This window comes from Furipterus horrens, unplaced genomic scaffold (assembly GCF_987537825.1).
Source record: "Furipterus horrens unplaced genomic scaffold, mFurHor1.1.pri manual_scaffold_1, whole genome shotgun sequence".
Classification (NCBI taxonomy): Eukaryota; Metazoa; Chordata; class Mammalia; order Chiroptera; family Furipteridae; genus Furipterus; species Furipterus horrens.
In genome coordinates this window covers 151,266,189-151,280,670 of record NW_028327171.1, presented here as the reverse complement: position 1 = coordinate 151,280,670, position 14,482 = coordinate 151,266,189, and the positions used below count along the sequence as shown (strand labels likewise).

Sequence of the window (14,482 nt, the reverse complement as noted above, 5' to 3'; positions counted from 1 at the left end):
TCTGTGTGAGATTGGCATGGAGCTGAGGAGTCCCCCACTCACTCAAATTGTACAACATTTTAATAAAGATATTTTTCCTTTCCCATCAACCTTTGTTTTATGCTTGTGTTTAGCGGCGGGAAGTCGAACCCCACTTTTGTTAGGCGACAAAATGTGTCAGGGAAGGCATTTTCAACAGCGTATCCTTTATTCTCACTTTTGCCTACAGAGTAAGAAGCACTGCATGAGCAGGAAACGTATAACAACTTAGGCCAAACTTGGTGACACACAGAAAGAAGACCCTTGAGCCATCAAAAAATAATAATAATAATAATAATTTATCTATATCTTTTTTTCTAAGTCAGTTAGAAATGCACTTTAACCAAAAATGGGGCAGAATTTATCAGCATTTACTGAAGTAAGTTATTCTCATAACAGCACAAATCAAAATAATAATAATAGTAGCACTTCATTAACCTTACATATGCTCAGTGGAAGACACACACACACATTGACATTTTGTAATTTCAATACTCTTAGCATCTTATTAAATGGATAGTGTCACTAGCAGCAGTATCTCCATGGTCATAAAATTTGTCATTTGATTTTAACATATCAAATATTTGAGATTTTTTTTCTTTGGTCATGATTTTATTCCTTAAAGAATTCTAAAAAGCATGATTCAAAAGTGCTCCCTACAAGTTAATTTTAAATTATGGAGTACATATGTGTAATTAAATGACTTTAAATACTTTCACAGATTTCTTCTATAAAAAGATTTAAAATTATAATTTTAGTTAGACACTTTATTTTCATATCACTGTTTCTTTAAAAGATTGTGTTTTGAAAACAGACATTCTAAATATTTAATACTTTTAAAATTAATTATAGCAAAAAATTCTGGTTTAAAATAATAATTTAGGGCCATTTATTTTTACTGAAGCACTGAGCATATCTCATCTGATTTATAAATGTACTTAGCACATTGATGTACAGCATGCTTCAATAGCTAAATGAATTTAAGCGGTATTCATTTAACCTATGTTTCCTCTCCTAGGTGAGACAAAATGAACACTGAGCACAATAAAATGAGAACACAATGTCATATGCACTATCATTATTTCACACATTATTGTCCAGAGACCTTAGTACAAATCAGATCATAAACTCTCCTCCTCAAGGACCTGTGATAGCTTCTGTTTGGACTAATAACTGAAGTTCTGGCACTCTAGGCTGTCCAGGTCCACATCTGAATTTAGAAACTCCTCTGCTATCTATTGCCTTCATTTTTGTACCCCTAAGCCTGCACTTTTACCATCTTAAATGCCTTTCCTTCATCTTCAGGCTTCAAACTTCATTAATGGCAAAATCAAATTTTATTTAAAGCAAGATTTAAATATGTCTTCTCCAATAGCCTAGCCAAAAGTGGATGCTGCTTTCTCAGACTTCCACTTGCAGCCTCTCATCTAAATTCCTGCCATAACACCTTATTTATTGACCCACTTTGAGTTTTGCCCCATTTAATACTTTCTCCAAGGGCAGCCAGAGTAATTTTTTTATTCTAAAATGTAACTGTGATCATGTCATTCTCATGCTTAAAATCTGTGACTGTCCATTATGTATAACAATTAAGTACAAACACAAATTACTGAAAGGTGCTACATTCTCGCATCTTTAATTTTCTTCCACTACCATCCGCTCCAATTCCTTCTTTTCCCCATTATGTCACATATGCTCTACCTCTAACCTTATGACTGTCATTCAATACCTTAAAGGCAGCAAGTTTTCTCTTTCTCCTACACTTGAGGTCTTCTAACTTTGTTCTCTGTTCCAATAATACTCTTTCCATCTCTCTTTGCCTGGCTAATTCCCACGTACCTTCCTAAGCCTAGCGTGTGGCCTTCACACATCCCTCAGTCTCATGGTGTACATCCTAATTTACATCACTCATCACTGGTTGTGTAAGTGTTTTTATCTCTCACTGGAGTATGCATTTTACTGGCTGGGAATCACTGAGTTTCTAACTCACCATTGTGTATCCAGTGTCTGGCATATGCTTTATAGATGGAGATTGTTTAACTCATAGTTATTTAAAATATGGATATCTCAATAATCACCACTCTTATTACAGTTGCTCAAATAGGACTTTTTGATGTTGTTCAAGACCAGACCTATTTATAATGCATTAATCTATTGACTGGCCTTCTCCTCTGTTCAGTTAGGCAACTAGTTGATCTGATATTAAACTTAGACCCAAGTAATAGAGAGAAAAAAATCATTGCCATTTCTTAACAAAATAGGTTTCCATGACTATAAATTACATTAGTGTAGGTAAGCAATAAATGAATTTAAATAAGTGAAAAATTGGTAATAAGCATAATGCCAGAATAGCATTCAAAGCACCAAAACATATTCCAGGCTATTTTGCCAAATAGTTTTGAAAAAATGGGCAATTTGTTTTATCACACAGATTATAATTTATATTTCCAGCAAATAGAGGTTTTGGTTAGATTATCATTAAAGTGAATTTTATCTTTATATTTCTACCATTCCAATTCTATTATTGTATCAGGTAACAACTAAGATTCAGAACTTTAAACATACTTTTTTCCTTCCTCTCAACTCTTTCGGGTTCTGATAATACTATGGCTTCTACTGCAAAGAAAATAAAGAAACATGCTCTTTCAAAGGGATAGTAGAATATAAAATTTCAACAAGCATATCCAAGAGAGGGAAGACATCATATCATAAGTAAGTGATAGGTTCAAATAAGATATAATACTTTAACTGGTATCTGTGCCACTGGTCTAATAGAACCGGAAACATAGGAGGGCACTCTGTAAAGGTTAGGTTCCTTCCTTCATTAACAATTCAGACACATTTTAAAGATAAACTAAATTCAGCTTGCTAGACTGCATTTAAACAATATTCAAAAAATACATTAAAGACATTGGAGAGACATATAAAGTTCAAAATCAAAATCTGTCCTCAATTTTAGCAAATTAGCGTTAAAAACTTAAGAACTCTGAACATCTTCATAAAGAATGATTGAGAGGCACAGCATTCTACAATTTACAGGTTATACAATGTTAAAACCCTAACTAAATGAAGAGACTAAGCCATATAATTTTAATAAGCTTTCTCATTTTGCATTTAATGTATAAAAATTAAAATGGACAGTAATGAAACTCATTTGAAAAAAGAAAAAAAAGCCACTGGGAGAAATGGTAGAGCAAAGCAAAATCAGAAAGAAACAGATAACACATGTTGAAACATTTTTGGAACTGATAATGCTTATCTGAATAAATACACACATATATAAAGAGACTGCATCATTTTCTCTCTACATTCTCTAAGGAGAGCTGCCAAGTACGGAAGGATTGGAGCCATTTCTGGGAAACTGCTGAATCAGGAGCATGAGTCAGAAAGTAAACCCTTAGCACAGAAAATGTACTAAAAAAAGTGCTGATAGCTCATACACGAACAGACATACATTCAGTTCGTAATATGCAAGCCTTCTGTGGTCGACAAGGGGCCATGCACTCTTCCCTTCCCAAATGCACCTCCTCATATTATGTGCATTTAGAAGAAGGTTTCTCTTCCAAGGGGCCAAATTTCCCTGTATCTCACTTGGTAAAGCACTCACTTGGTACTACCTGGGACTAAAGATATTTCTAATACTAACAACACAACATTTTCTAACTTAAATAACAAAAAAAAAAAATCTAAAATAAAGGGCTTAAATTATATTAAATATTAACTTAGAGACAGATGAAAAAACCACTTAACAGTCAAAAATTACTCAACTTAAGGGAGACTAAGAAACCCTTTCTCCAAAAGCCTTTAATATCTAATCACCCTTCTGACATCACCTACGTATTGTTCTTTTCTGAAGTTAGAAGCAGGACTGGATCATACCTACAGCTACCGTCAGGCTTATGAGGACATGTTTGGCACAGGAGATGCAGCAAATGCACCCCATATACAATGAACACAAGGTGATGCTCAAGATTAAGTCACCCTTGGACAACAGGGAATTGATTGTTCTCCTTTCTCCTGTGCCCCAAGAAAAGATCTTCTTAATGTTGTGACACTCTATCACCATCATTAATAAATACTAAAATGCCACAATTTATAAAATAAGTTAATATTTATATCATTCAACGTTTATTTTAAAAAACGATAACAACAGCAGCAATAATTTCCCACTTGAATTTCAGTTCTTAGCACTCCTGTACAAGCTAAATGGGTTAATGACCCTAGCTCTTTTTCAGACAGAGCCTAAGGCATAGGAATAACAAAATAAAAATTAATCAAAGCAAAGCACTGTTAAATTAGGCCTAGTATTTTAATTTGTTAAGTTAAACTCACTCTATCTGGATCTCAAGTCATCTCCTATTAAAAGCATATTTCTATGTAATGTCTGTAAATCTCCACAGACTTTAACACAGCAGAAAAAAAGCCCTAAAATAGTTTACCTGTATTGACTAATAGCATTAGTGTAAAATTATGAAAATTGTCTTTTTGAACTTTTAAGTATGCATAATGGTATCCCCTCTTAAGAAACAGTAAATAACCACACACAGTGTTCTGGTCTAATGCGTGAGCGATTTCAATGAACAGAATGCTCTGCATCAATGAATGGTACTAACATCCTGGTTTGGCATTTATATTACATCTTCACACAATGTTCCACAATAGCTGTCACATCTTGTTCTTGGTTATGATGATGAATAGCAATGTATTTTAATTCATACTCCTGATTTGCACTCTTTTCTACCCATGTTAATTTGTATTTGGCTACATTGATCAGCACAGTCTGAATTAAAATAAAGCTTCATCTCTGAAGACTTCAGAAATTTAAAGAATTATGTTTTCTTTCATTTTTTTCACATGTCAGCATGGTAGATTAAGCCAAAATATTACATTTGAGTAATTAATTAAATAAATATTGGTGGCTTTCCTACTTGCTGAATTGAGGAGTTCTCAGACTTTAATGTTCTTAATAAGAATCACCTGAGTACTTTTGAAAATGAAAATTTCCTGGGTCATAATCACTACACATTTAACACTGTAAGTCTAAGCAAGGACCCACAAGTCAGAATTTTAATAAGCATCCCAGGGGGTCCTAGTACAGGTAGTCCCAGGGTTTCGCATTGAAAATCTCTGTAAATGAGTTAGTTAATGTCTGTACTGTGAAGTTCCTTGTCATTGAACTATGCCACATCTTAACCAAAACTTCTTTTTCCAATTATAATTCCCCTACACCTGCATTGAACAATTAACTAGATTATTCATAAGGTTTGTTGACATCTTTTAATCCCATTAGCCAGAGGCAAGATTTTGACAAATACAGTGTCATGTTTTCCAACTTACCTAGTTCCCTGTTGTTTACCCATACCAACCTCCTACACAAAGAAATGAGAAACTTCCATCCTAAGATGCTAAGGATATATTAATTAAATATTCTATAAAAACAGCAATGAAAATAATAGAGAAAATAATGTAAGTGAAAATATTCTTTTATGAATTTTTGAGACAATGATGACAGAGTAAGGAAATTGGTGGAGTAACACCCATCATGAGTTTGAAAAGACCTATTCCACTATTAACAATGCAAACTTACCAATTAACCTGGAACACGCACGTAGCAAGGTTTCAGTGACAGTCTTGGAGTGCTAAGTGGGATGACCAGCTGTTTCAGTTTTCCCAGGACTCTTGATTTTAGCACCAAAAGCCCTAGGCCCCAGAAAAGCTTTCAGTCACAGAGCTACCAAGCTGACTGGCCACCCTATTTTATGCTTCAATATTTTAAACATTATTTTTTAAAATCAATTGATAATTTCCACCTATCAAAAGAAAATATAGGATTTTACTTAGAAATTGGTCTCATAAAAAGTTGTCTTAGATTTTCAAAAATCAATGACTCTCCAAAAAATTGTTTTGTTTTGACTCAAAAATAAAAACGGAAAACGAATCTCTAAAAGAGAAAAAAAATCACAATTAAGAAGCAGTAAATATTTAACAAATATATAACAATAAAAATTACTGAGAGAAGGGTACTTAAAAAATTTTAATATATCTATGTCCATGTGTCATGAACTTTTTTATCTGATAAGGTGGAAAGTCTTCTGAAGCAGCAACAATTACTTTAAAAGGTAACATCAATGTGGGCAAAAACAGGGCACCAGAGATATAAACAAGATGCCCCTGATTTAAGCCCTGGCTATAAATAGGAGGAGCTCGCAGCTAATGACTCAGAACAGTAATGAGGAAGGATCAATAATATTTCTAATGTGCAGGAGAGTGCTCCTTCATTTACAGTAACACTGAGGGGGTTGCTGATCATTACCTTCTGACAGATCACTAACGGATTAATTACAGTTAATAAAGCTAAATATTGTAGAATCATTTATAGAGGAAAATGATAAGCACATCTCAATTATTCACAAGTTGAGCTTCTGCTCTGTTTTACTTGTTAGAAAATTCCAGTGCTTGTCACTAGTAAGAAGAGTCAACGGCTTATTCATGCTGTTTTATTTATTTTTCTTAATTTATCTTTTGATTCTTTGGGTGTCTTGGCTTCTTTTAAATAGCCTGTGGAACTTCAGAGGGAAGACTCCTGAGGCCCTTTTTTCCTATTCCTATTTAATCATAACTTAACAGCTTCAAACCAGAGGCCTTATTCATTATTTTCAACAATCACATAGTTGCCCGAGCCAGACAGTTCCATGCAGGACACAATTACCTCTGATCTGGCCTATTGTAACAGCCTAATAACTGGTCTGTCTCCGGCCTCAGCCCCACGCAATCCATCCTCCACCTGCAGCCAGAGGGATCTTTCTATCAAGCAAATATGATCGTGGCCTTCTCCTACTTTAAATCATTCAAGTGCTTTATTGCTTGAAGAATTAGTACAAACTATAACTCAGGGATAGGCTGATCTCCAGTCAGTTCCCCTCCATCTCTTCTATGCTAGGACCACACCAAATTATGTGACTCCTCTAACAAAATAAATTCCCACTTGGAAGTCTCTCTGACCAGAATACCCAGCTCCTCTGACCCTGCTGATGAGCTGCTTCTTCACCTTCTTGTCTCAGCTCCTGCCATGCCCTTAGGGGGGCCCTTCTCAGCCTCTTTAAGAACAAATCCATTGGGCACCACTAGTTTAGGGTCCTACACTAGACTGACATATGCCTTTTTGAGTACATATTGCTAATATTCATTTTTGGTCAACTTTTTTCTTCCTCTGGACTGTAGACTGCCTCCTTAATTATCTCTGTACTGTCTCACACCTAATATAACATAAATAACCAACAATCATTTATTGTTTTACTTCCTATAAGGTACAACTGGTGACTCTTAAAGCAAGCTAATATAATAGAGAACTGTATTAAAATCAATTAAAAGTAACAACCAACAGATCAGAAGTGGTTACCTGGATCTACCGCTTTCTGGGTTCTATGACATACAAAATGAACAGCCATAAAACAAAGTCCTGAATCAATCTTGAAAAATTTAAGTTTATCTGAAGCTGTCATATGGCACATACAAGATAAATGTGATAAAATTATACATGTATATCTACATAAAGAAAATATTTTGCTAGAGTGTACCAACTATTAGGGACATGGTTTATCATAACTGCACAAATAATTTATGGATAAAGAGAACTGCAAGCAACATAAGCAATATTAACTGAGAATTCATGAAATAAAATCCATAGACAATAGATATAATAATTTCAATCTCACTAATAATTGAAAGAAAAAATAATGTCAATTGGCCAAAATAAAATAATTATAATATCTATTGTTGGCAAGAATATAAGGAAATAGGCACCTTCATATATAAGTGTAAATTGGTACAACTTTCTAGACAGCAACTCTAAAATAAATATTAAAAACCAACAGATTCACATGTTTTTACCCAGGAATTCCATCTCTAGAAATTTATATAAAATATTAAAGTTGTAAAAGTGGTACATAAATTAAAACTATAAACTATAAGACTATTTACATTATTTTAAAAAGGAATGACTAAAAATTTCAGAGTAGGAGGTAATAAAAATTAAGATAGATTCATACATTAGCAAACAATAAAGCCATTAAAACTAATGATGTAGATTTATAATTTGACATGAAAGGTGTTAACAATATATTATGCAATAAAGCAAGTTATAAAACAGCACATGTAGCACAATAACAATATATCTCAATACAGATACCAAACATTTAATGACCAACATATTAACAGTATAGTAGTTGAAATTAAGAGTAAAGTTTTTATTTTGCATATTTCTATTTTTTCTATTATGAGCATGCATTTAATAGCCCTTTCATTGTAAAAACCAGCTTTTTAAAGTGTGTTTTTAAAGAAAAACACATGGAATAAAGTGCCCAGGAAAGACTGAATGCATATGGCAGCTAATGTGTCATATCAGACAAGACAAGACACTGCTATCCTAGACAATGAAAATGTATTTATTGCAGACACTGGAGTCAAGAGTGAGCATCACTGCTTGGGCATTACATGAGGAAGAGCAGCCTGATTTTCTCAGGAAGAAATACAAACACTTTTATTTGGCAGTTATTAGAGGTTCCTGAGCATAGGTATATCATGAAAGTAGTGTTGTAAGCAATTTACCAAGCGGTAGTGTGCAATCTTCATGTAAAAGACAGGCTCCACTACTGAGACAACTGCTGTGATTTAGAAGTACATTATGTGGGCTGAAAAGAGGAAGAGTTAAACTGAGAGACCTTGCAAACTAAGAGAGGGAACAGCCAGGCGCGCTGCTCCTTTGGAGTATTTACTGATACCTCTGCTTGGAATGCCCTTTTCCTAGGCATTTTCTTTGCTGTGTTTGGATTCAAATGTCACCTTCCCACTGCAACCCTCCCTAATCTCCCTACACTTCCAATCCCTCTTGACTTGCTCTATTTTTTTCCACAGCACTCATCACTTTTCTTACATTCTCAATGAAGCACTCTTCATTTTGATGTCAGTTTTCTACATAAGGAAGACATGTACCCAGAGGGGGAAGATGACAGAGAGTGAGTGAAGTGAGTAAAAAGTGAAGTAAACTAGACTTTGGGTGGAGGGCACAAAATAGAGGACATGGATGTGGAATAATCATATACACCTGAAAATTTCATTGTGTTATTAACCAATGTTACCCCATTAAATTTAATTTAAAGATTAAAAAGAATATAAGTACCCACAAGGGCGGCAATTTTGTATTCGTAATTAATGTGTCCCCTATAGTCTAGAATAGTATGTATCCTGTAATAGATGCTCTATAGGTATTTGTGGAAAGGAAAAATTGATAGGATACAAAGAGAAAGAAAGTGGTAGGGGAGGGGAAGTCTGGGATAAAACTGCAGTCTCTTACAGAGACCAACTTTACAAATGACGATGTAATTTTAAAGTTAGATAATAACGTGGTGTTTGGGTGAGTTGACTCTGAATTAAAATGTTCTGAAAATGAATAGCAACTATTAACATAAGACCATAGCTGGGAGGAGGGTCCATAGATGGAGATAAAAGGAAAAGGGGACTTGTGAGTACTTTGTGAATCCATTTTAAAAAAGACAAGAAGATGGATTCTGAGGAAAGAAAGGCAAGGGCAGAGAAGCAGGAAACACCAGAGAGAGAAGGAGTAGGAAGAAGCAGCAATGCAGTATATAAGAAACAATTGGAAAATATAAAGAGGGAAGGACAATGTGGTGTCTCTTGAATCCCAGAACAACCTTGAGAATAAAGTGACCAATAATGAGGTTGTGTTTTTTTTTTTTTTTACATACAGAAAGGCCTATAAATATTTGAAAGCAAATAGAATCAATGGGAGTTTAAGTATTAGATATGGTAAGTATTTGAGCTTGAGTCACAACATAACTAGCTATAAAAGAGATGGTTTTGGAGAAGAATAAAGATACTCTCCCCCACAGACACCAGGAAAGAAAAAGAGAACTATGAGGAAAGGATTGAGAGTAAAAAATGTATAAGAATTGAAGTGTTACATTCTTTTTGATAGAATAGGTGGAGAGACGATATGACGAGTAAGGGACAGGACAGCTGGGACTGGAGACACGGAAAGAGAGAAAAGGTCTAAAATAGCTACCCTGGAGAAAGAGCCTGGGAGTACAGAAAAGACAATTAAAAAGACTGCCAAATAACAGCAGAGAGCAGATTGAAGTTTGAAAGCATCCAGTTCTAATGAGCCAAATCTGCAATGCTGTTTGCCTCTAGCAGTGCTCTCTCTCTCTCGGGAGAAGCAGCAAAGAGAGCAAGATTTAGAGGTAACCTGTGTTTCGTAATTGGCTGGATGAGCAAATAAGCAAAGGTTATTAATAAAAAGGCAGATCTTGTGTCCCTTGTTGGGAGTGAAAATCTGACTCATCTGTAGCAAGGAGGGTGACAATGGACAAGTGTGATCTCTGAGGAAAATTTCCATGGGAGGCAGGAAAGTAATTATTGTGACTCTTGAGCTGAGAACTGAAACTTCCAAGGAAATTAGAAAGCTTCTGACTTCTCAGCTCCCCTTCCTCCCATTCCAGCCATTCTTGCGGAGACTACAGGAATGAAAAGAACCAAAAACTAAATGAAATCAGAAGATTCTTGTCAGAGGGCTGCTGTGAAGTGAGCAACTGTGAGTGTGCGTGCGTGTGTGTGTGCATGTGTGTGTGTATGTGTGTTGGAGATAAGTAGGGATGATGTAGGTATTACCACCAATACACTAAAAAGCGGCACTGTCTAAAGTTTTATTCATTTCCAATACTTTAGGGCCACTCATTTTTAAATAAACAGCTTGCAAAAAATATAGTTCTGGTTTTGTTTTTGTTTTTGTTACACACAGTTTAAGATTACTAAATTATTACTTTCATATAAATACAGGCTTTGCTTTCTTATCACGTCTTCACACTTGCAATCATCATAGTGCTGAGGTGGCCCCTCCACCTCTCTGACTTCTCCTCACCTGACTCTGCAAATTTGTCATCTGCTCCTACCACCTCCGCCTTCTGTTAGTCCTTGGACTCAATCAAGCTAATTCTCAACTCAGGCCCCTGCACCAGCTCACCATGCCTGCCATGTTCTCCCTCCAGATGGATTCAGGAGTTCCTTCTTGACACTCAGGTCTCTGCTTACTTATCACCCCCTCAGAGATACTGTCTCTTACTGTCAACCTGAAGCAGCCTGGGATGTGCTATTTTTTCCTATCACCTTGTTTTGTTTTTGTTTTTTATCCTTAACACATTTTATCGGATAATATCTTGCTTATTTTTGTTCTTTTGTGTTCTTCTTCCTCCAAGTAGAATATAACCTCCATGAGGAAAGGGGGTCTGCCTGTCTTGGTCGCCACTGTACCGCCAGCATTTCAAATACTTCTGAGCACACAGTATACATCTAAGTACTACTTGTCTAATGAATGAGTAAATGATAAAAAAAGAAAAATTTAGTATTTTGATGCTAAATATGATGGAAAGTTACATCGAGTAAATGTTTATTACCGGGTTACAAAAAAGGGGTAAAAATGGTATTATTGATGTCTCAAAATATCCCAAAATATCTCATCTGTTTTGAAGCAAAAAATATTATGAGAAAGTAAAATTTATTGAGAGTGAAAATAAGGGAGGATGAAACATCCTTAAAAATAAATCTACATAAATTTCAGTAAGATGATAAATGATCAAATGGACATTAAAATGTTTATGGTACTATTACCAGGCTCAAGGAGGTCTGAAAATATAGACACATTTTATAGCAAGCATTTGAACACTGTGGGATTTAATTAGTCAAAGCAAATATAAAAACAAAATGTCAGATAAATTTTTCATGAAATAATTTTATAAATCGTGTGTAAAGTTTTTGCTGTTTGTCTTGCTATATTAAAGCTAGAAAACAAGCTTAATATAGAGGTTATGAGGAAGCAGATTTTAATCTCTTCTTCATAAAAAGGCAATCTCTGAATAAGAAATTCAGTCTCCATTCAAGTGTTCATATTTTCTGTGAAAAGTATTAGCTTCCAGTTAATTACATTGTTGTTGTTGTTCTGTTTTAAAAGGGAGGTGGAAGGAAATGTTAAAACGAAAGCTACAGTCCTAACAAATAATTTAATATTACAAAACTAATACTTTATGTAAACACATTATATACTAAGCATGATCCTTTGAAATATCAAGACATGTAAGTTACAGCAGGAATACATAGGTAAATGTAAAAAACAACCTGTTTCAATATTACGTTAAGATGCCCATGTAGAAGTCAAAAATCAAAAGAATTAATTAATAAGGTAACCTCAGACAAATCTAATTTGAGAAACATTATACAGAATACCTGGCTTATAGTATCCCAGTCTGGCTGGTTTGGCTCAGTGGATTGAGCGTCGGCCTGCGAGCTAAGTGTCGCTGGTTCGATCTTCCAGTCAGGGCACATCAGAGAAGGAAAACTCTGACTCCAAAAAACCTCCGCTGCCTTGCGGCATACCTCTTCAGGGGAAAGGCTAAGGGAGTAAACCCCGACAGAAAATCCGGAGCCGGAGTCCCTAAGGCGGTTTGACGTTGTAGTCAACACCGGCAACTCCTGCGGCGCACCTGAAGCCAAGCTGTATTGACTGCGTCTTTCCCTTGGATCCCTCAGCTGCGAAGAGAGGGGGGGTCTGCTGCATGGGCAACAGCAGACCCTCCATATCACCCTGCCCAGGCTCTGTAGCTTCAGTTTCACTGGAGAGGACACTCCAGCGTCATCGCAAGATGTCGATTCAACACGGGAGGAGACAGATACCGTGTCACTCCTGAGTCGGACTGCACAGCCATTCTCGGTGGTGCAGATAGACTCTTAAGAAGCTACACCATCGTCTCTCGAGACGGACGGCTGCCGACGACGAATGGGTATAATCCTTAAATTGATGTTAAACCAGAGGAGGAAAGAGCTATTACTCAAATTACTAGAACAACTAATGGCATTTGAACATAGACTGAGAGCTAAGTGGTACAAATTGTACCATTGTTAAATTTCCTGATTTTTAAAACTGCACTGTGATTTTATAAGGAAATGTTCTCATTCTTAAGAAAAAAAGACAAACTAAAGATAAATAGGAAAAATGAATAAATAGATGGAACTAATGGAAGACTTTTAAGGATGTCAAGTGAAACAGAACCTTCACTCATGTCAGTGACTACATTAATAAAAAGCAATTAGGGAGTCATAAGCAGCTGTGTCAAAGATAGAAGCATATACTGTAAGAAGTAAACCAATAAAAATTGCAACATCTGTTGTTTAAATTCTAACAATAAATTATTATGTCAATAAATAAGATGACTAAAATTATAATTAAAATTATAGTTTTTCCTTTTAACTAAAATCCTTTGTATATTGATCGTATTTCTATCACTCTACAACACTTTAGAAATTCAATATGGTATCATTTAAAATTTAAGTTAAAAACTAAATAGAGGGCTTAAAACATTAAAAAAGCTACAGAAATCAAATTTCAGATACAGACTGAAGAGTTAATATATACTCATTATTCTTTCAAATCTTAATTTTTATTTTTTAAAGATTTTACTTATTTGTTTATAGAGAGAGAGCAAGGGAAAAAGAGAGATGGAGAGAAACATCTATGTGTGAAAGAAACATTGATTGGCTGTCTTTTGCATGCACCACTCCAACTAGGGACCAAACCTGCAAGCCAGGCATGTGCCCTGACTCGGAATCAAACCAGCAATCTTTCATTTTATGGGATGACACTCAACCAACTGAGCCACACTGGTCAGGGTAAAATTCTTAATTTTTAAACTGAAGTAATTACTATTATAAAATGCTAGAAAATGACCAGCAGTTTCAAGGTGGTTACTATATGATTCTTACTTCAAAAAGAAAGAAAATAAGCTGATAGAGATTATGTTATCTGGCCCAAATTTCAAACAGGTGTTATGTGACAGGTTTGGGAAAATTACAATGCCTTCCTCCCTCTGCTGCTTGGACAAAGCTTTCTACCAAGGTGAGAGATATCAGATTATGTAAAGTTGTCCACGGTGGTGGGAAGTGTTTATGTGTCCATGTTACTGCCAGTGTTACTCTCAATAATACTATAGTTTATACGTAATAATTAGTATTTTAATATTGTCAAAATAATATTGCTTAAAAAGTTGCTAAAATATGTCCTGCTTTCTTATTACTTGTAGAAAGGGTAAAGTTCGATTGAGATACACAGATGTACATACATATATGTATGTAATTATGTTGATACTGTATTATTTGTCTCAGACACCTACCCGATTCCAAAACAACTGGGAAAATTCTTAAGACTCCACCCAATATACTCTGATTTATTGTTTCTTTCCTTTTGACAAGAGTAGCGAATTATATTTGGGGCATACCAATGTTGTATTACATCTTAGCGAATTTACATACAGCATGCAGCTTATCCCAAAGCAAGTAAAGAAGAAAAATAGCCTTTAAAATTTTTGGTCCAGAATCAGCTGAGGGAATTTACTGACCCACT

General features: G+C 35.2%; 1 protein-coding gene across 1 annotated transcript in view; it reads right to left on the bottom strand.

Annotated features, from left to right (window-relative positions):
* Positions 1-14,482, bottom strand: part of KCNJ3 (potassium inwardly rectifying channel subfamily J member 3) — a 146,906-nt gene that overhangs the window by 120,957 nt on the left and 11,467 nt on the right. The window lies entirely within an intron of this gene.